The 27,161-nt window shown below is 37.7% G+C and overlaps 1 long non-coding RNA gene across 1 annotated transcript in view; it reads left to right on the top strand.

Moving 5' to 3' along the window:
• Positions 1–27,161, top strand: part of LOC118171115 — a 65,469-nt gene that overhangs the window by 17,201 nt on the left and 21,107 nt on the right. The window contains exon 2 of the long non-coding RNA XR_004753044.1: positions 15,032–15,135. This is a non-coding gene — a long non-coding RNA (uncharacterized LOC118171115). The remainder of the gene's footprint in view (positions 1–15,031; positions 15,136–27,161) is intronic.

Genomic DNA, 27,161 nt, shown 5'->3' on the forward strand with positions numbered 1-27,161 from the left:
GAAAAATAGTTCTGCAGAGGTTACAAATGCTGACAGAAGAGAGGGGGAATGAGGCCACGCTACTGAATGACCTTAGATGCAAAGCTATAAAGCTGGTAAAATGGTAGCTGTTGTAAAATAGCTAATTACAAGCATTAGGATGAATGAGAAGTAGATTAAGCAGAGTTGTGTGTGGTTTTGTTTATTTGTTTGTTTCCCCCCCTTCCCTTTAAGGAAGAGCTGGTATCTGTCCTCTTTTGTGGAGTACATTTAATTCTAATATTAGTCCCACTAAAATCAGTGGGAATGGTGACAAGCCCCGTCACCTTTGTGAGGAGAACTTCATACAAACATGAAAATATGTGCAAATCTGTAGACATATATGTATATATTCATAGTGCATATCCATAGTAGAATACAAAAATATAGAGAGGGAGGTTTGTGATGTTTTTCCTTCCAACTTCTTTTCCTTTATTCTCTTGGAAAAGATAAGTGGCTACTTTTGACAGTGGTTTGCTGTATTTTTGCGAGATCTTCAATACCTTGGAAATAGAGCTCCCTTATGTACCTTATGAAATATCCAGCAGTGTCTCTCTCTTGTGTCTCTAGACTCTATCTGAAAAGCTGCTTTGCCAGATGGCACTGTAGATCTGTAACATTTAAACATATTTTTGGCAGCCCTGTGCATGCATAATATCCTGGGTGAAATATTTTTGCTTGCCAGGCTAAAAAAGTGTGTAAACTTCAAAACTGCATCCAATGATACCTGAGTATCTTCCTATATCTTCTTGTCCAAGTACCTACAGAGTACTTGGCTTAACCAGTAATAAGCAGATTAAACAAAAGTGTAATCCTCTACTACAGCTGTTATCTGCCTCTTACCAAAATATGTGACAAAAGTAGTGACTTATTTTTAAAGTTCTTCTGGTGTCTTGTATCTGGGACTGCTGAACAAATCTTACCTTTAATGTGTCAATAGCTACATATACTTCTGTCGGTATCCTGGATAACTTTTATGGCTTAGGTTATGAACATAACTACCTGTTATTCATAGAGCTGTTTTCCCCATTGTTTTAGTACAAGCTGTCTCCTCTTTACCATGTCATAAACAGTTTAAGACTCATGTCAATTGTCTGACCTCTTTATTTAGCTGGGGCACACAAATAATGTTATTTACCAAATATGTGACACTTTATGATATTTACCAAACAGATGACATTCACCAAAAAGAGTAACGTTATTAACCCAATGGAAATTCACAAAACATTTTGGAACATAGAGAGCAGACATGGAAGGAAAAGTGGAAAATGCTGACTGAAGTTTCAAAACCTATCAAGTTCCAGACATTGCCATAAACTTGTATTCATTTGTCTAATCAGAAATTAGGAGCAACAGTAGGGGCAGCTTGGAGACTGAAGGTTGAATTTTGAAGCCTGTTGTTTCTCAAGTATATGGAGATCTTGAGTCAGTCCTTTGGGTTGGTTTTGCTACTTGAAATTCAAGTCTTAATCTTATGCAAATAAATTTGAAGCACTAGTAAACAGCACTACCATCTTTTTAGCTTACTAGTGTATAAGCATGCTCATATTTAAACTTGTCCAGATTTTAGCAGCAAATAACATTATTCAATTTATGAGTGCTGAGGCATGCACTGTCAAAGGCTATATTCCCTGAGAGCCAAGTGTTGTGCTGTCTGACTTTAAGCTGTTAGACATCCGGTGTGAATCCAGAAGTTGAAGCTGGGTGGCAAGGCTGCCAGCATGAGTGCAAGGGGGAGTTAAAAACCTCAGCATGGGATTCAAAGCTGCCATTCTGGGTTCACTCATAGGAAACTAAAGAATGCTCAGTAAGGGCTTTGAGGTGTCATTTTTGTCTCCTCAGATAGGTGCATATACTACCATACCTCCTCCCCTTTCGTTACAGGCATTGCTGTATTTTAAAACACACATAAAAGGGGAAGAACTCTTTACAGTTTAACACTTGGTATGCGGGCATATACTTGATTTTTAGCTTCTTTACAGACTTCCCAGTACTTCAGTCCCTTTTATTTTAGTGGAACAAATTTAAGTAGGAATTTCTACCTCTTGGGAATATGCCCACCAAACCAGGTAGTCAGTAGTGTCATCCTCTCATTCTGGTGCAACTGTACCATTACACAGAAAGCTGGTGAGCAGAGAAACATAAATTTGTAGTTTAGTGATCAGGACACTTTTCAGGAGGAGTGCAGTCTTGGGCTGTGTTCCTTCTCTATTCAGTTAGATAGCTGCTTCTGTATTTTATATTAAGCAGCTTAGTTTCTAGATCCCCATCATGACGTTCTGCTAATTGTCAAGCTGCTGAGCCTTGTCAAGACTACAATGTTCTGATTCCTAAGTTTTCAATTCTAAATGTCTTTGGAAAATTGAAGTGGAGCCAATGCAGCTTAAACACCTCCAGGATTAAACAGAAGCGGAATGGTCATAATACGTGTATAAATGCCTTATTCACAGCTGTGTGCTTAAAAACTCTGCAATCCAATGACCATTTCTGCTTTTCATATCTAATTTTACTGTTCCACCGAAAGCTCCTCGATCCTGATAATGTCTCTGCAACTCTTCCATAAACTCTACTTCAACCAATTCACTTCAGGCATGAAATGAAATGAAAAGACATGGTTAAGAAAGATATGAAAATCTTAAGCAAAAGCTGGAGGAGAAAAAAAAAAATAATAAAAAAAAAAGTAGTATGAAAAGATTAAAAAAAAAAGGCAAAATGTAAACTGCAGGGAGGAGTGAAGAGAAAACAACAACAGTGAGGACATGAAAGACTTCTCAGGATTTCAGTTGAAGTACAGTAAATTCATACAGAGTATGGAACTTAAAAGAATTAATATAAATATTATAGATAAAAAGACTTGAGGACAACATGATCAAGCATTTCATTTTTTTATTGTTGTGGTTTGTTTGTTTTTTTACTGTTTAAATCTTGTCTGATTTCTTACTGTTAAACCTGAGCACTAACTTTTTTTTTTTTATTCTGTGGTTATTTCCAAGTCCATAGAGATTTAGGGATGTAGGGAACCAGTAACCATTTGGCCAAAGGTGGCATGATAAGTGATGTAGTGATCGATACGCATGTGAGCCATGCTTAGGTTTTTGGATTTGTTTTTAAAGATGAGCAAGCCACAAACATATTGTAATAGAACATGTCCCCTGGATGCCTTCCTACTCTCTCCTTTGTATTCGGATCTTGGAGTAAAGCCTCTTTTGGAGGTGTTGAGGCTTTTTGACACACTACTGATTCTTCCTGGATAGATGAGTTGGCTACCCATCCTATAAAACATGTCATATAAAATTATGACATGACATTACATCCACGTCAGACTTACCTACTGTTGCCACCAAAATAAAGGAAAAACTGTCCTCTGTGATATTCCTTTGGATTATGGGACTTTTATATTCACTGAGGGGATCAACCATATTATGCCTCATACCTGTCCAACTTAGCACTTACTAGTAGATCTTGGAGGATCTTTCAATAATGTCAAGGTCCTGGCACATCTAGACTTTTACCTTAAGATAACTGTGTGGAACAGTGGGGTCTTTTATCTTCCACTGAATTCAAAATTAAAAGCCAGGTGTAGCTAGTTTTCACCAAAGCAAGGACTGTGTGCTTTATAGTAGTTGTGCACTCTCTGCTTACCTGAGACCTTGACAGAAACTGAGAGGCAAGAGCCACTGGTTTTCAGGAGAGGGTTTTTGCCTTTTGAGCATGCACCGATTTTTTGTTCCCATTTCAGGCATTTGGTGGCTATGAGGCTGTGCCTTGTAAATATATTGTCTCTCTCTGTCTTTTGTAGCAGTGAATATGGGCTGTGTTAAGTAAAAATTTCTCATCCTCTTGCCCTGTGGTTTATAACTAAAGCAAGAAAAAATAATAATAATTTTAAAAGATGTAAATAGACGGAAGAGTGGAGGAAAGACAATTCCGAGAGAACAGAATATTTTCCTGCCAAGTGGAGATGGAGAGACTAGAGTAGTGTTGATGAACCCAAATCTTTGAGACTCTCTCTCACATGTCTCAGTCTGTGACCTAAGTAGTCTTGCTCTTCTTTCGGGAATCCTTAAAAATACATTGTGTTGTAAATAAGTGATAGGTATATTATATAGCTATCATGTTTCCCATAATATTACTGCAGATTTCTGATTAACCATGGCTTCAAAATCTCTATTTCTATTTGTAACATATTACTGTGCAAATGTATAATTCAGTCTCCTGAGCACAGATGTTGCAATGGTGGTTTCTGACCTCCAGATGTGTTTATTATAATCCATTCATTGTAAAGAAACATCTAATAATGATAAAAATTCAAAGTGGTAAAAGTTGCAAGCAACTGAAAACATCACTCTTCTGTTCTGCATTCCACTCAGGCTCTCTAGTGAATATGTGTTGTAGATTGTATTATTCCCTGTTATTCAGAGTCCCATATATTTAAATATACTCCTTACTACAAGCTCTGACAGCTGCATTCCATTGGAATCATGAAGCTGTGACCAGAAGAAGAAATCTCACTAGCACAGATAGGAAAACTAAGCTTATGAAACTCACCACAGGAATAAATAAAAGTGACTCACAACATCACACTATTCAGCAAAACTCAGCTTATTCAGTTGACTTTCCCTCATTAAATTTCTTATGTGCAAACACACATTTTTCTATCTTCTTTTTCTGATCTCTGGAGAAGAAAGAGAGATGTTTATCTTTTAAATTCTCGGGTTTAAATTGTGATGATAATCAACTTGTAAGAAAATAGAAATCCAGCAGCTAAACAATACCATCTTTTTGATTAGTTATAGAGGAGAAAAAAAAAAAAAAAAAAAAAGTATCTACCTGGCTTTTGAGCCCCCAGGGGAAGCAGAAGAGAACATGAGATTATCATGAAGTCCTTTAGTTTGGTGCTATATTCATGGGTTCTCAGAGGGAGTATAACAGCTGGAGATGGTATGGAAAACATGTGACATTGGTTTAATCCTGTTTAATTGAACTCCGATCAACATTTTTAATATTGAGAAAGGGTCATATTCTGGTCTTTTCAAAGGCTGTGTGAGATTAACTCTTTGATCATTGTTGGGAAGAATCCTAGAGCTTTTTCCTCTACTCTTTGGAAAATTAGGCATGGTATGAATACTGATTCTCTGACATTGGTGGGCAAAAGAACTTACCTCAATTTTCTACTGAGAGTTTGACTCAAAATCAGAAACTGTCATTGGAAACAAAGATTGATGTAGCCTGGGACTGTGGTATTGAGCTTCTTATTTTTTATTACACTTCCTGATGTGTCACTCAACTAAGATTTCCTTTTTGAAGTGGGGCTATAGATCACTGTCAGAAGTTGTTTCTGTTTGTACAGTTTTATTTTATACTGTTGTGTACTTAGTGGTTTTATTGGTAACTGGCCACAGCTAGATACCAGCTGCTACTTCACATGCATCATTTTTTTTTTTTTTTTTTTTTTTCATAACGCCTGAAAAGATATTATTTGTGGAAAGATGTAGTGACAGAATACCTGAATATTTACCTTTAGAATACTTCTAGTTACTGGAATCCATGGTACTACAGTGACTTCACATGTTCTAAAAATCCTTCAAACACAGGATGATAGAATCTTAATCTTTATTCCTTTATTTAGACTTGATGCATCTTTTATAGAAAAAAAAAAATATTCTGTATAGAATGTGCCTGGTTTAAAATTTATTGGACATGTAATAAAACACTATGAATTCTTACTTGGCTTTGGCTCTGATGGTTTGGTTATGATGTTTCTGATTCCAGAGTACAGGTAGTTTGACAATCTTAATTAATCTACATATTTACTCCTGATTTCTTTCTCCTTTAATTATGGTTTAAATCCCACTTTTATACCATTCTTAGACTCAGAGACCTTTTCAGATTTTTCTTGTTCTATTGTCTGTAACATACAAAACACAGGAATCACTTCACTTCTTCTCACACAGGTATAGGGAACAGGAATGGGAAGGATAAATTCCTCTAATTGTATGTATTTTGTACTTTGGTATGTATCTGAATTCCAGACTGTATCCTGACCTTTATGGTTTCATCTCTATATGACTTGATTATGCTTCAAAGAAAGGTCTTACTAGTTTTATATTTGAAATAGATTATGTAAAGGTAAACCATTTTAAGTTGTACACACAGCTCTGTCAAAAATGAATAGTATTTCTCTTTTTTTCTTATCCCTATAATGCTTATTTGAAGGATCCTCCAATTGATTATGTTCTTAAGTATTTTTCTTACCCCTATTTCATGCTCTTATTCCTGTGGAAAACATCAAGGACTATGACACTTGTTTCTGAAATACTTCAGGATAAAGCCAAAGAAAAGATAACTTCTGATTTCAGACCCTTCATTCGTATTGCTCTTCCATTCACATTCATTCACAATACTTTCCTTATGCCAAAGTATTAGTTATCAAAGACTGGCACTTGAATAAAGTTACCCATTCAGTTCGGTTTCCTTTTAACAAACAAGTCTATTTTTACACATTTTTTTAAAGTACTGATAATGGAATTTTAGGTTTGAAGATCAAGTCGGATCAGCATCCAAAAAAATAAAATTGTGGTCCATCTGTCAAGCTATTGCATTTCATTTGTAATCTGTTAGCTACATTTCATTAGTTAGTTCCTGTCCCAAGAACAAGTTCTGCCTATATAAAATTGGACAATAAAATGATTACTTTAGGGAAATGGAAGAGATCCACACTTTTGGCATTTGCAAATCCACATTCAGTATTTGGCTGAATGCCCCTGTATATTTATCACCAGAATATACTTAGCTACCTGCTGCTCTCTTATGTGAACATTTGTGAAGATGGAACAAAAAATCTTAGAGGTGTATTGGAACTCCTTAGAAAAGTGCAGGCTGTGGAAGGAATGTCTCATATAACTCCAGCTTAAATAAACAGACAACTTATGTTGCAGACATCTCAACCAAGCCAAAAGGACCCTGGTCACAGTGATAAAAGATAATGCGCTTCTGTAGATTTGTCAAAGACAAAATTTTCTAACAAACAATCAAAATAGCAGAAAGGCATTTAAATGTCTCTCTAGAATTCTCACATCAGTTAAAAGCCTTCGGTTGTAAATCTGAATAATGCTAAATAAATCAAATCTGACAGTCGTTTCTACTAAATACCTTCTGCTGTGATCTGAATACCAGCTGTCTGATACTTTCAAGTATGAAGCAGGTTATGGAGTTGGATTGACTTCATCCCACCTAGAAAGGTGAAAATGGTGTTCTCGCTTCCAGTTCTGTTTAGGTGATAATTAACTAGGAATAAAATAGTAAAGATGATGCAGCTGTTATATCAAATTATGAACCTGCCCTTAGTCTGCAGGCTGTATTGAAATCAATAATAGTTTAAAGTCAATAGGATCTATAAAATGAGGAGAATCTGATTCTCATTAGACACTTTCTTATGCTCATAATCCTCAAGAATTTTCCCAAGAAAATATCTGTTAAGTTAGACCCTGAGTTATTTACTGGAGAAAAATAGAGCAAATATAACCTCTGCAATAGCTTTTGAACAAGGATGTGGAAACATTCTTTCCAGGGCAGAAAGAATATTCAGAAAGACATCTGGATTATCCACTCTATCCTTATAGATTGTCAAGGGGTCTGTAAATCTCCAAACTTCAGCCACTTGGCTTCTAGCTTCTATGGCTGATTTGTTGTTGGGGAGCATTGTTCTCCCCAGTATGTCACTTCTGAGGCACCTCAGAAGCAGTGTCCCGACATGATGCAGTTTTTAAGAACTACTCATAATTTCTTCCCAGGCTACCTCTCCATCTTCCATGAATCAGTTAGAAGCAGTTTTGAACAATATTTCACCCTAGTCAGTAATGTAGGATTAAGGCACAAAATTTTGGGAAAGCCAAAATTATTAGTATTAATATAACTATTGGATACTTATTATTTATTACTTGTTATTTCTCATTATGCTAGTACTAGAATAAGTAAAGATATCAGTTATGAAAGCTAGACTTCATTAAATATTGATTCAGAACTCACAAAGCCTGTCCATACTTTATTACATAAATAAATGAAAAATTCCAGAAGCTGTTAGTCTGTATGAACCATTCATGATTTTGATAATAATTTTCAGGAACACTGCTGCTGACATGCCACCTTGGGGGCAACCTCAGTCATTTATTTACTTTGTGATGTGTTTGATATAACATTGTCAGAACAGAAAAGATGCAAACCAATTAAAAATCCTCCCTTTGCCCAACTGGAGTAATTTACCAACACAGAGGCCCTTCAATGCATTCAGTTTTATTGTGAAATAAAACACTGTGTATTTCTTACAGCTTTTGACGAGATTCATTTTGAATATTTGTGTCAGGAGATGTACAAGTGTTATCTGTAAATGAGAAATGTATGCAAGGTACTCAACTACTGCTGAATTTCAATGAACTTTGTGCTTCTAATGCCATGAAGCTCTGTCAAGTGTTAACAGAAATTAAAGGTAAAATTCATATGGAGCTTTCACAAATCACAGTCTTATCTGTCAACATTTTATAATAACCTAACAGTTATGATCTATCAAGGTATAAAAGTGCAATTCTGAGCCCCAAAGGAAAAATCATGACATTCTCAGACCAGTAAAATAACAATAAATATTTTTATTGAACAGCATTGTCAAGCTTTCCTTTCAGACTTTTCTCACTAATTGCATTTCAAACAACTTCTATTACAAATTCTGAAAATAGACAGGAAAAAACACAGACTGTTATAACTTTGAAACACTTTAGATAACACCAGTTTATGTTTATGTAACATTTCTCTTGCATTTTTGAAAATAAAGCCAATTTTAAATTTTTGATAAGGTAGTTTTCTTTACAAGCACATTAAACTGTAGAACTACAATTCCCATTTAGCAGGGCTGGAGGGATATTAAATACATGAAAGCATTCCATCTTATCTGTCAACACTTAAATTTCTTTAAAGATGTATGTTATATAAATTGAGACACTGTACAGAAACACGTTGTGTTACGTTCAACTACTTGGCCCTAACTTTGAAAATCTAACAGGCCTCTAAAGTTCATTACGCTTATTCAAAACTGTATTAATCTTATTTTCTGCTGCTGAAAACATAAAGGATTAGAGCCAGATTCTGGTCTGTGTTACAGCCTGGTTTTGCTGCTCCAAGGTTCAAAGGGCCAGAAAGCCAATCATAACAGTCAGTGAAGGGTTGGATCAACTTAATCTGACTCCACCTTAGTTTTCCAATTCAAAGTTGTGCAGAATTTCTAGCATTCCCTGTTGTAACAACATCTGCTTGGCATTATCTGAATAAAAAGCTATCCATGAAGATTGTATCTTAATTAGTTATCAGTTTGCTGTTGCCTTTTCACTGAATGGTTTGGAAGTTGCCTGTTTGTTCAAGGTGTGGAAAAATCAAAGTTCAGTTCTTACATATGTTTAATGTATGCACACCTGTCTGAGGGGGTTAGAATTTATATGCCAAGTTCTCTGACGTCTAAGTTATACACAACTCACCCTCTATTATTAAAATTATTTTTTTCTTGCCTGAAGCAGTTCAACTTTCAAAAGATCAGGGACAGGATAAAGAACCTTTCGCCCCATCTGAGTGCTATAATGATCAAAAGATAGTTGTCATTTTTTGGTCTATTAATTACTAAATGCTCTATACAAAGTCAAGCAGAAGGGGGCTACCTTCATATGCCTATTTTTTTAGATGCAAAGGTAGAACACTCAAGTTGAAATCTAATTTTTTTTCATCTTGATACTGTATTCCAGTTTCTAGGCAGGAACATTGGGACAGAGAGAATTTGCATTAGCTCAATACTTGTACTGTCTTTTTTTGCTAAAGAGCTCGTGAAGTTGGTAGGAGAAAGGAGATTGCTTTCATGCTGTGATATCTTTTTTGTCTAAGAACTGGCTGAGTACTGCAAAAGTACTAAGAACTATAGAAATAACACTACAAATGTATTCCAAAGCCCATTATTTCAGATGGGTTTTCATACTGTATCATACCAGATTTACCTAAAGATTTACCTAAAACTGGTGAGTTTTGGAGAAAACAGTGTCAGGCATATTTTGAGTCCCTTTCCTCCTGGAGAGTTTTCATCCTGAGATTTCTCCATTTGAACAAGAAATATATTATACTTGGAAGGGCAAAAATAGAGATTGGAATTTAATAGGATATAGAGTACAGGAAAGACTACAAAAATACACTTCTTTGCACATAAGAATATTCAGTAATCAAGAAAATTATATTTTTCAACAGAAATATTAAATCCAAATTTTAAAACCCTCCTTTGCTTTTGTGGCATAAGTATTTCAATTACAATTGGGGTCTTCAAAGTTACTTTTTTGTCATTCTTAAAATTTGTGTTATGCTAGAATTGTGGGTAGCTTTCCCATTTTACATCTTACATAATACAGAGGTTAGCTTAAATGCTCAGTTTTGGAGTATTCGTTTTGCTTTGGTAGAGAATGGATGATGAAAGTTTTATGGTACCAAGTATTTTATGGCATAATTCTTCCACAACTGACCTCTATTTCCTTTATGGCATTATTGGAGTTACAAGTGCCTGCAAATACCTAAGGCTATATACTTTTTTTTTTTTTTTTTTTTTTTTCTTGTAAGAAATATCCTTGGCTGTAACAGATAATACTGTATGCAAAACCCAGGAGAGAATTTGTGAATAGTAGGCACAGGAGGACAGTGTCTCTGTGTTGTGGATTCTAGAGTAATATTCCTCACTTTGAAGTTTCATCTATGCCCACATGGAATTAATATGCTTGCAGAATTGGGTCACTGAGCACTATCTTGTGTCTCATTTGCTTGATCTCTGTCTTGAGCTCACGTAAAATTAGCTGAATTTGAATGGGTCAAAAAATCAAGATTGTTCTCTGGAACAGGAGTCTAGAGCTTTGCTTTTAGTCAACAGAAATGTGTTTGAAGGACTTGGCCCAGATCCTGGCCCAGGACCTGGCAGGGCTCATTGAGAGGGCTTTAAACTAGGTAAGAAGGGGGGCGCGGATGAAACAAAGCCTCTTGGAGGTGTGCCGGGGGATTAGTGGCAAGGCTGGGGGAGAAGGCTAAGGCTCAGCTGAAGTGCATCAACACTAATGCAAGCAGCGTGGGCAACAAGCAGGAGGAGCTGGAAGCCATTGCGCAGCACGCAGGCTATGACTTGGTTGCCATCACGGAAACGTGGTGGGACCACTCTCATGACTGGAGTGCTGCAATGTCTGGCTATAGGCTCTTCAGAAGGGACAGGCAGCACGGAAGGGGTGGTGGAGTGGCTCTCTATATTAGAGAGTGTTTTGACGTCGTCGAACTTGAGGCTGGGAATGACAAGGTGGAGTCGCTATGGGTTAGGATTAGCGGAAAGGCCAACAAGGGAAGCATCCTGGGGGGGGTCTGTTATAGACCGCCAAACCAGGATGAGGGGACGGATGAGTAGTTCTACAGGCAGCTGGCGGAAGTTGCGAAATTGTCAGCGCTTGTTCTTGTGGGGGACTTTAACTTCCCAGACATATCCTGGGATCACAACACAGCCCAGAGAAAGCAGTCCAGGAGGTTTCTGGAGAGCGTGGAAGATAGCTTCCTGACGCAGCTGGTTGGCGAGCCTACCAGGGGAGGTGCCCCGCTAGACCTTCTGTTCACTAACAGAGAAGGACTGGTGGGAGACGTGCTGGTCGGGGGCTGTCTTGGGCAGAGTGACCACAAAATGGTAGAGTTCTCGATACTCGGCCAAGTCAGGAAGGGGATCAGTAAAACCGCTGTCTTGGACTTCCGGAGGGCTGACTTTGGGCTGTTCAAGACACTGGTTGGCAGAGTCCCTTGGGAGGCGGTACTGAAAGACAGAGGAGCCCAGGAGGGCTGGGCGCTCTTCAAGAAAGAAATCTTAATGGCTCAGGAGCGGTCTGTCCCCACATGCCCAAAGACGAGCTGGCGTGGAAGAAGACCGGCCTGGCTGAGCAGAGAGCTGTGGCTCGAGCTTAGGAAAAAAAAGAGGGTTTATAATCTTTGGAAAAGAGGGCGGGCCACTCAGGGGGACTACAAGGATGCTGTGAGGCGGTGCAGGGACAAAATCAGAAAGGCCAAAGCTCATCTGGAGCTCAGTCTGGCCACTGCTGTTAAGGACAACAAAAAATGTTTTTATAAATACATCAACACAAAAAGGAGGGCTAAGGAGCATCTCCACCCTCTACTGGATGTGGGGGGAAACTTAGTAATCAGAGATGAGGAAAAAGCTGAGGTGCTTAACACCTTCTTCGCCTCAGTCTTTAACAGCAAAACCAGTTGTTCTCTGGACGCCCAGTACCCTGAGCTGGTGGAAGGGGATGTAGAGCAGAATGTTGCCCCCACAATCCACGAGGAAATGGTTGGCGACCTGCTACAGCATTTGGATGTACGCAAGTCGATGGGGCCGGATGGGATTCACCCGAGGGTACTGAGGGAACTGGCGGAGGATCTGGCCAAGCCGCTTTCCATCATTTATCGGCAGTCCTGGCTATCGGGGGAGGTCCCACTTGACTGGCAGCTAGCAAACATGACGCCCATCTACAATAAGGGCTGGAGGGTAGACCCGGGGAACTATAGGCCTGTTAGTTTAACATCAGTGCCAGGGAAGCTCATAGAGCAGATTATCTTGGGTGTCATCATGCAGCAGTTGCAGGGCAGGCAGGCGATCAGGCCTAAACAGCATGGGTTTACGAAGGGCAGGTCCTGCTTGACGAACCTGATCTCCTTCTATGACAAGGTGACATGCTTAGTGGATGAGGGAAAGGCTGTGGACGTGGTCTACCTTGACTTCAGTAAGGCTTTTGACACCTTTCCCCACAGCATTCTCCTCAGGAAACTGGCTGCTCATGGCTTGGACTGACGTACACTTTGTTGGGTTAAGAGCTGGCTGAATGGCCGGGCCCAGAGAGTTGGGGTGAATGGAGTCAAATCCAGTTGGAGGCCGGTCACTAGTGGAGTCCCCCAGGGCTCGGTACTGGCACCAGTCCTCTTTAACATCTTAATCGATGATCTGGACGAGGGGATCGAGTGCGCCCTCAGCAAGTTTGCAGACGACACCAAGTTAGGTGCGTGTGTCGATCTGCTCGAGGGTAGGAAGGCTCTGCAGGAGGATCTGGATAGGCTGGACCGATGGGCCGAGGCCAACGGTATGAAGTTCAACAAGGCCAAGTGCCGGGTCCTGCACCTAGGGCACAACAACCCCAAACAGAGCTACAGGCTGGGAGATGTGTGGTTAGAAAGCTGCCTGGCAGAGAAGGACCTGGGAGTAGTGGTTGACAGTCGGCTGAATATGAGCCAGCAGTGTGCTCAGGCAGCCAAGAAGGCCAGCAGCATCCTGGCTTGCATTAGAAACAGCGTGGCCAGCAGGTCCAGGGAAGTGATTGTCCCCCTGTACTCGGCTCTGGTGAGGCCGCACCTCGAGTACTGCGTTCAGTTTTGGGCCCCTTGCTACAAGAAGGACATGGAGGTGCTTGAGCGAGTCCAGAGAAGGGTTACGAAGCTGGTGAAGGGTCTGGAGAACAAGTCTTACGAGGAGTGGCTGAGGGAGCTGGGACTGTTTAGCCTGGAGAAGAGGAGGCTCAGGGGTGACCTTATTGCACTCTACGGGTACCTGAAGGGAGGCTGTAGTGAGGTGGCTGTTGGTCTATTCTCCAACGTGCCTGGTGACAGGACGAGGGGGAATGGGTTAAAGTTGCGCCAGGGGAGGTTTAGGTTGGATATTAGGAAGAACTTCTTTACTGAAAGGGTTGTTAGTCACTGGAATAGGCTGCCCAGGGAAGTGGTGGAGTCACCATCCCTGGAGGTCTTTAAAAGACGTTTAGATGTAGAGCTTAGGGATATGGTTTAGTGGGGACTGTTAGCATTAGGCCAGAGGTTGGACTCGGTGATCTTGGAGGTCTCTTCCAACCTAGACTATTCTGTGTGATTCTGTGTGTGTGACTTGTAGTATACAGGGTTTTGTTCACAGTCTTTAGACTTCAGTAAATTGGAAAGAGTTTGGGGTTTGTAAATATAAAACCAGGTGAATTTCATATGTCCTAAAGATTTTGTTTCTGTGTAATCCTGTCTGTTCCCTCTAGATCATAGCAAGTTTGCTACTTCACCTAAAAGTTTATCCTTTAACTACCTGCCTGAACTTAGACGCCATATAGCAAAACTAGGAAATCAGTTTTGGTACGTTGTTGGAACCATGACCAATTCACTTTGATTTTCTCTAGTATTGCCTTTTCAAAATTAGTTTATAGGAGCAGTTTCATTTTAATTTCCTGATTCATATCACTGCATTCTACTGAATAAGGTTTCAATGAACTTGAACACAAAAGATAAACAATAAGAATTTGTTTTCATACAGCTTTTGCAGCTTGTTTGCTAGTACCAGTCCTTGCTTTCAGTGAGGTAGCCACTGTGTCTGCCAAAGCTTTAAGGAATATGAAAGTAAAAACCAGTTAACATGAGGACTGCATTAAAGTATGATAAACATTTCAGGATCCAAATTGAGCTAGTAGTGTCAAGGATACATAATGAGGAAACAATAAAGAAAAACTTGAAGGAACAAAGGATTAGTCTGTCTTTTGAACAGATGGGAACATAAATAGTCTAACGTACCAGTACTAGTACATTGTGTTTAGGAATGTTACTTTACCATGTTCCTAAAAACTTACTTAATGTAATACAAATCAAACAAACAACATCAAAGCACATATGTGTGTGTATATATAATATATGTTAACCTGTGTGTGTGTGTATATATATAAAATTTTCATGAAAACTTAATATTAGAGATCTTTAATTTCTCTGTTTAGATAAACTGAAAAAAAAAATAGCCCTAGTGATTTTGGTGCCCCAACTATCATTATTCTAGGCAGCTTTAAAATCTCAGCTGTATAGCTGTACAACAAAACCAGAGCATTAATTCCTGGTGAAGTTCTAGTACCTGGTCATTCCCTGAAGTCCTCTTGCTGTCATTAGCTAAAGTCTTTCTCCTTTGCAGCCAGATTCTCTCCTTGAAGCAGGGAAACCTCCACCCTGTCTAACATCATCCTGTCTCTATGGAAACAAGTGCACTGCTACAATTTCTGCATTGGGGGGAAACAGGTAAGCCGCTAACATTGCAATATTACTGGAATAATTCCACTGATTCCAGAACTAAACCTCAAATTGTTTATTTCACTGCTGGATGGACAGAAAAGTTGCAACGTAAAACAGTAAATGCTGTGTTTAAATGTAAATGTCTCCAGTACTTAGTACAACATCTTTTGGAAAATTGTGCAGGAAAGGGAAATGTTTGGTTTGTGGCACTCTAGGTTTGTACCAGCTGTAGAATTGTTTTTTTATTTTATTTTATTTTTGATTTGAACATTTGACATGAGTCACTGAAAACATTTTTTTGGATAAATGTGGTCTGAGTTCCAGGTTTATAACAAAAAGTGAAATAAAGTAAAATCTCATCTGGTTCTGCTGATTTTTTGTTGTTGTTGTTGTTCATTTTCCTAGTCTTCTTGCAAACCATTGGCAGTAGTGTCAATTTTAGCACTGACAGAGATCTGGACAGTAAATGTGACACCAGACACCAAATCTGTTCATCATCACTGCTCCAGAACCTTGTCCTGAACCTTTTGAGGTTTTCTATGTGAGGAACATGTGCTGTTTCCACGGGCTAGCTTCTCAAAGCTTCTCAATCTGAGCTATGAACAGGGAAGAGGCATTCAACAGATTCTGTACTCTCTTTGAAAACAAGTCTGTTTTATTTTTCTGTAGCCTCTGCCTCACATTGTCTTGTTTAAATAACTCTAAAAGCAACAGTTTTCACTGCACTTTTCTTTCTACCACTTGTATTTAATCATTTCATTTCTGATATTTTTCTTTGCTTCCTCTTGCAGTTTTCATTCTCTTTTGCTACTCCCTTTAGTTGTTTTGTGAAGAGAATATATAAAATATAGTTCAGTTCTGTCTCAATAGCTATTCATAGCACACACAAAAATGGAAAAACATGAGTTTATTGTGTATGGGAACTGCCTCTCCATTGCTTAACCACCTTCTGCCAGAGGGACACTAGCTGATACATAGTACTATGTGTGTCTCCTGAGATTCTCCAGTCTTAGAGTTGCCCTAGGGTTTTGTCTGCACGCACAGAGCTTCATTTTTTTTATTTTATTTTATTTTTTTCTGTTTGTTTTTGCCTCCAAAGAAATAGTGTGGCTTGGGCATATTCCCCTATCATTCCTAATCTTAGAGTTGAAAACAAACTTTTTCTAGCAAAGCATTAATCTCTTGAAAAACAAATTTGGAAACCAAGTTACAAAGGAGAAATTGTGACAAATAATACAATTCTAGATTGTACTTCAGAACAAGATGGGATTCTAGATTCTCCTTTGCCACTCCTAATCTGATGTGCTGATAACTCAGCCACCAATGCTTCAAAATTCTGATTCTATGTTTGACCAAAATGAAATATTAAAGCCCTGTTTACTTCAGTTTTTTACTACTGACTTCAGTCCTTTGCTAAGCCATTTTCTTTTTTGTTCTTCTGTTGCACTTTATTTCTCCAGATTTGGTGTCAACGTTTTTCACCTTTCTTCCATTCAGTCAGTTCTTGCATAGGCTGCTGTCAAATTTTACATCTTGAACAGTATTAGGAAATTGTAATCCCCAGTTATCTTGGCCAAAATTCCTACAGCAAACCATCTTTGTAAATCAACATATGCTTTTTGTAGTCAATGGGGAAAATAACCAGACCAAACCTCCTGTACTCCTAACAGAGTTGCCTAAATAATGTGCTTCATGACACCACTGAATGTTCTGAGGAAATCAACATTGCTTGAATATTTCTCTCTTAGTGCTATTGTTGCTTTGACAGCTTTGATTTTATAGCAACTTTAATCATGTGTATCCTGTTCCTTCACCTCTAGCATTTTGCAAATATTCCATTTTCTCAGTTCCTGCTACCATAACTACCTTCATCAAATTATAATTAATCAATCTCTTTCTCCCACACCCACAGAGGAAACCCCAAAAGCGACACGTCAGCTAAACAAGAAAATGCTAAATGTATACATGTAAGAAAATCTATTAAAAATAATAATAATAAATAAATAAAAATGAAAAGAAAAAATGGAGAGGGGGCAGAAGAAAAATTAGGTGTAGACATTAATGTGGCCTCAAGGCAATGTTGGCAGTAACTTATCTGCTGACAGTTTCAGTAAGCTTTATGAACCTGTTTATTCTATGCTCAGCCGTACATGGGAAAGAAAAAAAAAGTCATCAGGTAGAACAAGAAAATGGGCCACTATCTTGAAGATACAAAATAGCAATAAATCATATCAGAAACACCAACATTGTATTTGCATTTCTACTACTAAAAAAAAAAAAAAAATCCTTTATTTTTCTTGTAACATTAGATTAGCTCCCTATTCAAGGCAAAGCTGTAGGAGTTTCTGCCTGAATTACAAATGTTTATGGAGTTGTACATGGAGAATGGTATCTGCAGGACTCTTAGCTGTTTCTGTTTCTTGGCCAGTGTAAGAGGTATTCTCATCACCTGTCAGCTTTTAAGTAATGTGGATAAGCATAGGACCACAAAAGTACTTCTGGCTTGAGTTATTTTGTGGCATACTAAAGCGTAGTGTGTGGACCTAGTATCTGAGCAGGGGAAGATGTAGACACAGGGAGATTTCCTATAATGTGTAACTCATTGATAATTTATTTTTAAAATGTTTTGTAAATGTGAATGAAAATAAACTGAAATCGAATTTTGAGTATTTCTACAGCACCTAGCCCCTATCCAATTATTGTCCCAGAAGATATCCGATAATAAATGTTGTTAGGGAAGACGGTAGTTCCAGTCAGACAGGACTGGACTGGTTCTTTCCAAGCAGGAGACAGTAGCTAAAGATGGATGGCTGCTGTACTGAATATGAAAAAGCCAGGAAGAACCAAACTTTCACTTTGCAGCACAAATGCTGCCAGAAGAAAGTGAGGACAGTGAATATGGGAGGCTGATTTTGTGACATGTGCTGCTACATGTCATTTACCTGCTGAAGTAGATTAATTTCTAGGGGAAAAATATCCAAAGTTGAATTCTTTGAGAAGTCAGATTCCCCAGTGACTCTGTTGTCATGGGTAATATAAGCACTCGAAAATCAAGAGTTAGGACTAAAAAATGTCAGATTGGTTTTTAAGCTCAATAGCAGCTGGATTAATTTCATTCATCTTCTGGCTTCTGACCCAGGCTAATACTACTGTTTCTCTTTTTATATTATGATTTGAAGTCTGGTTCTTGTTGAGTCAAAAGGGAGTCTGGTTTGGTCCAAGACAGTTCTTTTGATGGTAGGTCTGACTTTATTCTAATAAAGCACGTTGTGACCATGACAGCTGCATTCAAAATGTCTAGAAAGTATTAGAACCAAAGCATCATCCCTTTTGACTCAAGAAGGACCAAACAAAAAATTGCCAAAAAAAAAAAAAAGCTTCATTTTAAACTTGTCCCATATATCAGAAATAGGAGTAGATATTTCTATAAATGTAAAGGCATACCATTCACTTGCTAAAGTTCTGTCTATAAGTGTGAATTGTGAGATTCTAAAAATTTCTAAATAACTGAGTACTGTGGGTCCTGACCCATCAAAAGGATAACCTATACAGATTATTGCCCACATAGTAGAGATCTCAGCAGATGCACTATTTCCAGAGAAAGCAGAAAAACAATCACTGTTTGAAAAGATAACTTCAATCTGAGATGTAAAATGAACAGATATTTTTCTAAGCGATGTCTGAGTTTCAAACCTGAACAGAGACCACAAATACACACAAGATAATGTGAAACTTAATTTTGTTCATTAGGAAATCATTAATGACAGAAAGCTGTTGAACAACACACCTTCTGCTGAGAATCTTCTGCAACTTACTTCAAGCATAATCAACAGAGAGAAGGGGATCCATTAAATCCTTAATAATAGATGAAAGCATCAATTGATCTTCGTAATTTAAAATGCACAGAAAAAGTAGACATGTAGAGAAGGAGCATGTCTTTACCCAAATCTTTATCCCTTAGAAGTGATGTCATCCCTACATGAGATACATAGAATTGCCTTGCAATTAGTAAGAGACCTTAAGCAGCTCAATATTCAGTGATGACATTCAAGAAAGCGTGTTATAATTACATAATATAGTTAGTGGAAGAAAGATATAATAGGAAAATTTTGCTATATAGCAGCTCATCAATACTACTGATGCTAATCCTTATGCTTGACCATTTGGTCTGTTATATTGTATGTAATTAATTTTTCTTAAGGTGTTGAAAGCTTCTATGTCATTTCCCTGCAGACATAACTGTGATGACACACAAAGCATAGTGTTTTTTCTCAAGGTTCATTTAACATGGGGCTATTGTTATTAATTGTAATGCACTTTCAAAGTAAAATAGCTCTTATGTTCATGATGTAATACATTCTCTCTACTCAAATGCAAAAATTACCAAACTGATTTAAATTGACATTTTAGTTTGCTCTGAACTACCTACTATCACATACCAAAATTGACAGCTGATTTTTTCCATAGTATGGTGTCAAACAAATGACAAGAAAAAGTATACACTGTGCATCTCTCTTTTCCCTCCAGAATCCTTTATCTCAGCTATGGGTCTCTACTGCTAGGTACATATCTCCATGCCATAACACAATATTAAGTAGCAATACTCCAGCTGGGCATGACAGTGTAATTTGCCCAATAAGCTATCTGAAATTTAGGGAATAAGAACTCTCTCTATTGTGCTATTGGAGGTACACAGTTCAGTATTCAATAGCATCTAAGTTGTAGCATCTCTCTTATAGAATCACACACTGTCAATGAGACAAACGTCTTTGGGACCATCATTCAGTGATGGTCTGTGCATCAGATCCTTCCTGTTTTTTGCAGGGTAGACACTCTGAATGTAATCGATGGGCTTGATACAGCAGGACAAGTGTTACAGTAATTGCAAAACAATGCTGTTCTTACTAATGGCCCATGAAGGAAGGGGACAAAGACAAAGAATAAAAGGAGTTAAAAAACAAACAAACAAACAAAAACAGTAAAAACTTCTCTTTCCACTACAAGTAAGGAAATATTTATCTGAAACACACAGGTAACTGATTTTCTGAACAAGAAGGTTCCATTATGCACAGGCATTTTGTAATCATTAAATTAGCAGTTTGGTCCTAAAGACTATTATAATAATTACATGGCTGCAGGTGAGTTCATATATTTAATTTTCCGTGAATGCCCCAAACCTGTGTTGAACGGGATACCTTTCAGAGATAGTTCATTCCTTTGCTTGTCAATTTTAATTTCTACTGTTGTGTGTTGATTACCATGCTTTTGTTAACTGTTTTTGTAGGACAGCCATCCAAACTCTAAAGAGGCAACTTGGCAGACTTTGTTGCTCCTTGTGCTGTTTGTTGCTCCATTTTAAGCTGTTTTAGAAAAATTTTTTATTTACCAGTGCAATTAAACATAAGCACATGTAAATGTAGTTTCCACTATGTGCAATGATAGCATATCCTCTCGCTGCCCTCTCTAGAACATCAGAATAGCATTCTCTGCTATTTTTACTTGCATTGCTAAACTGAGCAGGGGTCTTCTATTACATACAATGCTTTCTTTAAATCTAAAAATCTTAGGCGACAAATAATTCTTAGTAGCTTTTCTGGAAAGATCTCAATAGATACCGGATAGAATAGATACCTGATTTTTCTTAATAATCCTCTCAACTATAGTTGGAAAAAAAAAAAAAAAAAGGGGGGGGGGGGAAAGAGAGAGAAGCAAATAAATTAATAGCTGTTTTATCTAGTTTGTCTATAATCTGCTCCTAGTCTCTGCTGCTTTTAGATACTGTCACCCAGTCCCTCCATCTTCTGAGCTACATACAGCCCAGGGTAGGGGACAGTATTTCTTTTTCCTTCCACTTCCCAATACGGCCCTGCAGCTTTCCCCTCTTCCTCCCAGTGATCCAGCCAAATTAAATTCCTAATGCCAGTGAGCCCTCTTGAGCTGTGAAGAATTAAATTTCCTCTGGTCTTTTCATTTATCTCTGAAATATTATGTACCAGGATACAATAAGTTCCAGTATGGAACATACGGTGGTGGGATTCAGCAATAAATCCATGCTAAGTGAGACCTGTTATACAACTCACTAATCTCATATATTCTCTTGTGCTACATCTTGCTTCTCATCTGAGATCTATCAAGAGAAAGAAGATCCATATTTAATAATATATTATAGAATTTATTTCTCCATGCTGGTCCAGAAGGTGTGTAAAATATAGACTGCTTATATACACTCTGCAGTTTAAGCAGTCATAGAAGTTCCAGAAAAAAAAAAAAAAAAAGTTACAGATTCATGAACACAAAGACAACTACTAATAAATTTGCTGTCAAGAGTGTGAGTTCAACAAGAACATAGAACTTAAAAGTCTATCAAGACCACTGAATTCTGTCCCTTGCATTTCTCACCATAGATTTAATTTATATGATATAGTCAAAGGAGTGACTCAAAGTTATTGTTAACTTATTCTATATTACCCTTATATTCTATTATTCTATTACACTATGTGTTACTGTTTTCTCAGTTGCATTTGTCCCAAATCAATCAGATGCAAAGAATCCAAAGAATCCATAGCTGTGATTTGACTTTTTTTTTTTTTTTTTTTTTTTTTATGGAAGTTTGTGTCTGCAAGGAAATGACAAGATGAAAGAAACTGGTGAAAAGCTAGCAGAAAAGCAACACACACACAGACACAACAACAACAACAACAAAAAAACACCAAAACCTTCAGTATACTTTTAGTTTGCCCCTAAATAAACAAATGAACAAAACAGGAGTAGAATTTTGTGCATGTCTTTGAAGAATGAATTGCAGAATTGCATCAATTTCTTCAGAGAAGAGGAACAGAGAAGAAATTTCATCTCCTGACAGAGACCTGAAATTCAACTAAATGAATTTCAAGAAGGGGCAGTAATTCGAAGAGCTTATCCTTAGTCAGTATCATCCTGAATGATTAAAGAAGTTTACCTCATATATTTAAATAACAACTGCTGAAATTCAGATATTTTGGATGGTGTGTTTTGCATAATGTTGCTTTTTCTAGACCACATATATGGTGTTTCTATGATGTTCCTCAATTTTCTTCTGAGCTTTTCTTTGTTGGAAGGAAGAAATCTGAGCTATAAGTTTCAAGTGCCAGATCCCTATTTCAAACCTTCCTGCATCAGAAATATTCAGAACTGGGGGTTTTGTTTTGGCTCATTTCTCATCATAAATATATATATTAAACAATATTAGCATTGCTTCTAGTCCCTAGGATATCCTGCTGTTAATCTTTTCTACACTGAGAGTGGGCTATTTATTCCTACTCCTTGCTTCCCGCCTATTAACCAGCTTTTAATCACTGACAAGAATTTACCTCTTACACTGTGGTTCCTAAATTTCCTTAATAGTCTCTTGTGAGGAACTTTATCAAAAGCCTTTCAAAAGTCATAAGTATATCACATTCATTGCTTCTTCTTTATCCACTGTTTTGTTCACCAGTTCAGATAATCCTAGTGGGTTTGAGGAGTATAATTCATCCTAGTCAAAGCGAGGTTCTCTTTCTTTATCACATTATGCTATAAAATACAGCCTTCTTTCTTTTAAATTATTGCTGTACTTTTATTATGGTGTGAAAGCATGGTTGAAAAGTAATAAGAAATAAACAGTACCATCTTTAGTTATATGATGTTATGATTCTCATACTTAAGAAATCTTTTCTTCCTACATTACTTTTCAAGTGCCCACTCTCCCATAATTCATCCTAAAACAAAATCTGTTTCTATTTTGTTTGTACACTGGTTTCAGTAAGGGGATCTAACACATAGCTTGTATGCTGGTTTGATTGGGAATATGTCATATCAGGATTCTGGAAAATAAAAATGCTTTTCTAAAGATTAATATAGCATAGAACACAGCCATATGTGATTCATTATAGCATGGTCTTAGCTTGGAGCATAAGCTAAGTAAAAATAGTAAATAAGTAAAATAGAAAATGTCCTTCATCTCAGCCATTAATTTTGAAGATGAATTAAGATCTGGATTTCAAGTAATTTACGCAGATAGCTGTGTGTCTCAACTATATGAGTGTGAAATCAGGTATCTGTCCACACCGATGGACAAATATCCAATGGGGAGGAAGATAGATGCCACTTAAAAAGAGGGGACATGAATTATCTTTTCTTTGCTGAAAAGCTCAGCATAACCCAGGAAATTTTATCAGTCAGTCTCAGAAATCCTCATTGTGCTCATTGACTGAAAGTCACCTCTTTTTACCCTCATGATCAGCAAGTGAATAGCATATCCAAGTCTAACATGTACACCAGAGTCCTTGAGTTAACTGATCCTTGTCTGTAGAAAACAGAGCTCAGTGAGTTTTTGGGATACAATGCAGCCCTGATTCTGAACAATTGCTGTAATTAAAAATATAATTTGTACCCCTTCTCGTAATGTTTTGATGGCCTTGGGCAATAATTACAAAAGTAATTAATTAAACAAAAGCCTAACTACTATTACATAGTATTATAAAATATCAAAGAACAAAGATACAGTATAACCCTTCTCTTGTATTTTCTGGTAGATGGTTTGTATGCTGAAGAGTAATTGGCATGGCACTTAAAATACACCAAATAAAATCGATGTTCATACCACCGTTAACAAAATGTTGCCAAAGAGTCCTCTGCAACAGGGCATTGATCCCTGATTATGGTACTTAGGTATGACCATAGTATGAATAAATAATGATAGAAAGAAATTTCCCACTGCTGACTGTAGTAATTCTCAGGCTCTTTCAGCTTTCCTGGCATCCCCTCTCACTCCACCCTCCCCTTAACACTTCCCTGGTGCTTTTCTCTTCCTTCAGTCAATTCCAATGGTTCAAGTGACAAATAAAATTTCTGTCTCTCAGTATTTTTCCAGACTACAGGTTGGAAAAAGTAAACCATTAGTCACTTCATGAAATCCTCCTTTGTGCGACCAGGCTGAGAGCAGTTGCACCTTTATGCATATTTTATGCACATTTATGGGCTGCATTTCACAGTGCTGTATTTAGTTCCATTACAGTTTTCCATCATATTGCTCTTTTATTATGGCATTAATTATGTATTGTTTTTACCTTATTTTACAGTATTTTTTAACCTCATTTTCTTAGTTGTGTTTTATAATGTTTATAAAGTTAATTTGTAACAATAAGGCTAATGTTATCCTGGCACTTTGCATTTGCCAAGTTGTTATTTTCTGAATGTTTTTGTTTGGGTACCTCTTAAATTCCCTCTTAAAAAAAAAAAAAAAATCAACATTAAAAAGTCTGAGACATTAAATAATTTATAAGCAAAGGGAATTTTTATAAAAATGCAAGGGCTTTTTTAGGAGGTTGTGTTTCCACTGTTACCATTCCAGGTCATATGAAACAGCCATGTTGAAAGCAGGCCACAGTCAACCGCAGAGATGTGGTGAAACATTGGCTAAGGAAAGTAATGTTAATGAAAATAGCATATATACTTACACTCATAAGGATATAAAGTCTTTTTGGAAACTGCCATTACCCTAGATTTACCTGTATTTCCCTTTATATGGACTTTTACCATTATATTGCTTACTACTGAAATGCTCCTTTGCTCAATCTCCTGAGTAGTTTGGGTGGCTGTAGGAATGCTGGGGCCTGGGACTGGGCCTCTGAACTCCTGGAAGTGGCTGTCAAATTGCTTTGCATCTGATGTTGCAACCTGCAGGAGCCCTGTGGCTTCTACAGCCACCATAGCCTGCAGGCTTTTCTCGCTACAGATAGTTCTGGTTCCCCACATGTGATGACATGCAGTAAGCCTCTGACTTGACAAGGACTACATCTTACAGTGAATAAGCCAATTACATGTGAGATATTTTTTTTTTTTTTTTTTTTTTTTTTTTGTCAGAGGTTATTCAGGGCACTGAGAGAAGAATACTGTTGTCTTTGGATATGAGTCTATAGCACAGAATTTGCTGTTTTTTCAAGTGTACTAGTAGAAGGGTTACCTATGCCAAATAATAGTAATGCAGATAAAAGTGAAACATTATCATCATGAATTGTTGGCATACATTGTCACTTGTGAAAATAATAAAATCATTGAGCAGATGAGCATGCACCCAATATTTTCTTTAAACTATCTTAAGGAAAAAAAAATGTTGTGGTGTTTATAGGGTTTGATAGGGCTTCTTTGAGTAACATCACCCCAGACTTAGGAATTGTAATTGTGAATATCAATCTGCAGGTATCACCAAGTAATGACTCTATTGCCAGGGAAGTAATTTCAGTGATGCTGTCTATATTATACTTAAGCTGGCAGGTCCCAGCGGAAGCCAGAAGTCTGGAAATGTAGCACCCCTTTGCAGACAGAATTTTTCATACCAGGAGATTCTTATAGCAAACAATTCCCAGGCCATGTTAGAAACGTGAGCTACTGTGCTAGTGAGTACTGCAGCAGTTCAGATTATTTTACTCAGAAATACAAAGTGATTTGGTTGTGATGCCAGAGATGCTTCTGAAGGACACATGGGTATAGAAGGCCAATTTGGATCTGCTTCACTCCACAGTGGAGAAACAGCTGACAAAAACTAACCCTGTAAGAGAACTCACCTGCAGCTGTAAGTTTGCCTCTGTTCAAGGAGTAATCCCCAGCCCTGAGAGTGGGAAGTTACTGCAGTGATACCTAGCCTGGCACCACATAGTTTGGAAAACAGTGAGGACAGCTCAAGGTTTACAAGCCTAGAGTATATCTGCCTGTAATTGTATTTCAGTGAAATAATGTTATGAAGTCCTACCTTCTTTCACTCTTTTGCATTATTATTATTATTTCTGTGCAGTCACATACCAGTTGTTCTTAACTTTTGGTGGGAAGATTTATTCAAATCAGTCTTGATTTATAAGATACTCAAATATTGGCCAAGTCCGTATCAAAGGTAAGAAACTGACAGGACCAGAAGAAAATGTGATGTGATTGACAAACTATGTTTTTCCATCTTACTTCTGTACGTTCCAGCTCTGACTTTATTAATTTATAATTTATTTACTTTGTAAAATGTAACAGCTAAGTTAACAAGGCTGAGTGAGATTTTATACTTAATTTGCTAAACAGCTGCAGGTCTCAGAAGTTGTGGCAGCTGAAAGCTTTTGAAAATCAGACCATGTTACATTTCATATTGAGCTTTTCCATATATTTTCTCCTGTTTTCAGTGGACAGAATAAATCTTGTGAGTCTGGTGATTGTTTGAGGACAGTCATTTTGAAGTGATTTGCCCATTTGAAACAAAGATTGAAAAAGGAAGGCAAAGGGAAAAGGTTATTTTGTCCTTTGTTGCTGTTTTGTTGTTTTTAAGAGCACAAGAATTCTTTTGCCTCTTTCATACTGCTTTTCTAGCTGCAGGCACAGCTGGATATCCAGCTTCTTTTCCTACCTGAACACTGGCTCTTTTTTCCTATCTAATTTGTGAGGGAGGAAAAGGAAAAATATCTATATGTAAACAGAGAAAACAAATATTTAAAGATAATGTGTAAAGTGATCGTGGATGTACTTTCTCCCTCATTAGATTTGCCATTTGCATCCTTTACTTAATTATAAGGGTCATGTTGCACATCTATTCTGTTGTTTGTGCTTCAGTGATATTATTCATTCCTGGCATTTCTATGGCAAAAGAAAAAGTCATAAATCTTTCTGACAGAAAAAATCTGGTAATTTGTTCTCAGTTACACCTCCTTCTTTTATACTCAGGCACTGTGCTACTTAAGGCCAAACTCTGGCCCTTGCAGAGACTGTATGAATTCCTTCCCTTTCCATACTCTCGTTTGTATTTTCTCATTCAGGGCCATAGTGCAGGTACAGGTGTGAGGAGGGCAAAGAGAAGGGTATTTAAGTCACAGACAGGAGCCTGGCTGTTCTTGGTACAGCAGCAAGACTTGGAGGGCTGGGATCAACTGATTGCTGGCTCTTTTTGCTGACTGTGTGGTGGTTTGAGGTTGTGCCTCTCCTCCAAGGAGAAGGTGACTGAGGAGAGGCAGGAACAAAGCCAGTAAATGCCCTGGAGGAAG

Source organism: Oxyura jamaicensis, chromosome 8 (assembly GCF_011077185.1).
Source record: "Oxyura jamaicensis isolate SHBP4307 breed ruddy duck chromosome 8, BPBGC_Ojam_1.0, whole genome shotgun sequence".
Taxonomy (NCBI): Eukaryota; Metazoa; Chordata; class Aves; order Anseriformes; family Anatidae; genus Oxyura; species Oxyura jamaicensis.